Genomic DNA, 3,159 nt, shown 5'->3' on the forward strand with positions numbered 1-3,159 from the left:
TGATATTTGTGTCAAACCGAGTGAAGAACGTGGTGACGTTATTACTATTTTAACAAGTCACGTAACTAGAGACGTCTGGGGTTTGTCTAGTGGATGTACATATCTGCTCATTGTTAATTTTCATAAAGAATCCTTTTATTTGAGATTTCTGAGCTGCCATGTTATCGGTTTTGTGTAAAATTCACACGCTGGTAAAATGGCGGCGCCGCCTCGGACCTGGGTCAACGGACTAAAGTGCAGGCAGTGTGGGTGCAGACCATTTTACGGTGCGCTACTGTTTTGAAGCTGAATGTAATGCTTGTTGGTTTTCTACATGTGTACTAATATTCAGACACATGTAGTTGTTTCTATCTTTATCTATACATTTGAGTATGGTGTGAACGGAAATACTACTGGTTTTTGATTGAAACAACGAAGACGCGGTTCTTCAGGAAAATAATACATAGTGCTGCCTGAAACAAACTAACCTTGTACTTCATGGTTTTTGAGTCATTTTATGTGAATTTAGGAAATCTATATATTAAGTGATCTTAACTTTGTGTCCGTTGTGTTTTAATGTTAATGCAATAATGTTTTGTTGCCAATGCTCACCTACCTGATCTATTGAAATGAGATCCGTTCTTGACTTGGACAAGAGTTCACCTTAAATTTCTACTGTTTGAGCTCATGTTCCTCTTTATAGAATATTAGCTCAACAGTATTGTGGAGCTCCTGCACCTACATATAAACAGTACTGGCAACTATTTCAGTCCAAGTCAAGCACTGAATTAGATAATTGAACAAAAATAAATATAATATATTTTTAGAGAATAAAGAAGGTGCCAGAACTGGCAAGAAAATAACTTTTGTGTCTGTTTCTCTTCTACTACTTGCCGACTCAGGTATAAGGCCGGTAACATCAACAGAGAGGACAAACCCAGCTCTCCTCTCTCCTTCCACACTGAGTCCAAACCTACAGTCACTGGGTCCTGATTGTGACAGTGGAGCCCAGTTTGCACTGCAGGATCCAGAGATGGCATCAGTGAAGCTGGAGGACTGCAGTCAAACACTGGAGCCAAATGCCAACATTAAAGATGAAGAAGAGGAGGAGAAGATTGGGAAGTCTGTTAATCATGGTAAGAGCAGGGTTCTATCTAACTAAGTTTGTTTTTCATTCTAACTTCTCACTGTGTATGAAAAGTTGCAGTAGAACTGTTTCAATGAGAAGGAAGATGTTATTTCATGGTACTGAGACTTGTATGGTTTGACACCCGTATTGCCAGCATTTGTTTTATTAACTGGGCTATCTGGAGTGTTCAGAGTAGAGTGATGAAGTGAAGTAAACAAACTGACAGTGTTTTAAAGTTATATGAAATGAGTCTGTGTAGTTTCTAACCCTTGTGGTAGTGAGTGGATGATATGGGTCATAATTTTCTTGACTTATGAGATACTTTTAGAATGGTTTTATTCTCCTTTTGTATTGCACAGCCTACTTGTGTGAATACGTACAGGTAGCCTAGTGGTTAGAGCATTGGGACAGTAACCGAAAGGTTGCTGGATCGAATCCCCGAAGACAAGGTAATAATCTGTTCTGCCCCTGAGCAAGGCAGTTAACCCACTGTTCCCCGGGCGCCGAAGACGTGGATGTCGATTATGGCAGCCCTCCGCACCTCTCTGATTCGGAAGACACATTTCAGTTGAATGCATTCAGTTGTACAACTGACGCGGTATCCCCTCTCCCATTCGGAAAGTATTTAGACTCCTTGACATTTTCCACGTTTTGTTACGTTACAGCCTTATTCTAAAATGGATTAAATAAACAATGTTCCTTATCAATCTACACACAATGCCCCATAATGACAAAGCAAATACAGGTTTTTAGAAATGTTTTCACGTTTATATAAAAAAAAACAGAAACCTTATTTACATAGGTATTCAGACCCTTTGCTATGATACTCGACATTGAGCTCAGGTGAATCCTGTTTCCGTTTATCAACTTTGAGATGTTACTACAACTTGATTGTCAACCTGTGGTAAATTCAATTGATTGGAAATGATTTGGAAAGGCACACACCTGTCTATATAAGGTCCCACATTTGACAGTGCGTGTCAGAGCAAAAACCAAGCCATGATGTCGAAGTAATTGTCTGTAGAGCATGGTRGTGGTAGCATCATGCAGTGGGGATGTTTTTCAGCGGCAGGGACTGGGAGGCTAGTCAGGATTGCGGGAAAGATGAACAGAGCAAAGAGAGATCGTTGATGAAAACCTGCTACAGAGCGCTCAGGTCCTCAGACTGGGGTGAAGGTTCACCTTCCAACAGGACAACGACCCTAAGCACACAGCCAAGACAACGCAGGAGTGGCTTTGGTACAAGATACGCCTTTTATTCTGTTAGTGAGGATTAATGACCGAGAGAAGGCAGGAGACACTTTGTCATGTTTAGAGTCGCTTGGGTTAAACTGCTCCCTTTAACCTCTAACGCCTACCAAACCCGGATCCGGGAGCCCCCCCATCACAAAAGCTGACTAGCATAGCCTAGCCTAAAGCCACAGGGATATCATATAATAAAATGTTCATGAAATCACAAGTCCAAGACACCAAATGAAAGATACACATCTTGTGAATAAAGCCATCATTTCTGATTTTTTAAAATGTTTTACAGGGAAGACAAAATATGTAAATCTATTAGCTAACCACGTTAGCAAAAGACACCACTTCCATACTCCACCATTTTCTTACTGCATCAGTAGCTATCACAAATTCGACCAAATAAAGATATAAATAGCCACTAACCAAGAAACAACCTCATCAGATGACAGTCTGATAACATTTATTGTATAGCATAGGTTTTGTTAGAAAAATGTGCATATTTCAGGTATAAATCATAGTTTACCATTGCAGCCCCCATCACAACTCTCACTAAAATGACTAGAATAACTACAGAGACCATCGTGTATTAGCTAATTACTCATCATAAAACATTTCTTAAAAATACACAGCGTGCAGCAGATGAAAGACACAGCTCTTGTGAATCAAGCCAATATTTCAGATTTTCTAAGTGTTTTAGAGCGAAAACACAACATAGCGTTATATTAGCTTAGCACAATAGCGAACATTACAACAGCATTGATTCAAGGCAAAAATAGCTATAACGTATAAACCACCAAAATATATACATT

General features: G+C 39.6%; 1 long non-coding RNA gene across 1 annotated transcript in view; it reads left to right on the top strand.

The window, feature by feature from the left end:
* LOC139027565 (uncharacterized) overlaps positions 1–1,072 on the top strand; it is a 12,308-nt gene extending 11,236 nt beyond the window's left edge. The window contains exon 2 of the long non-coding RNA XR_011479679.1: positions 882–1,072. This is a non-coding gene — a long non-coding RNA (uncharacterized lncRNA). The remainder of the gene's footprint in view (positions 1–881) is intronic.
* The last annotated feature ends 2,087 nt before the right edge of the window (positions 1,073–3,159 follow it).

Source organism: Salvelinus sp. IW2-2015, linkage group LG4q.1:29 (assembly GCF_002910315.2).
Source record: "Salvelinus sp. IW2-2015 linkage group LG4q.1:29, ASM291031v2, whole genome shotgun sequence".
Lineage (NCBI taxonomy): Eukaryota > Metazoa > Chordata > Actinopteri > Salmoniformes > Salmonidae > Salvelinus > Salvelinus sp. IW2-2015.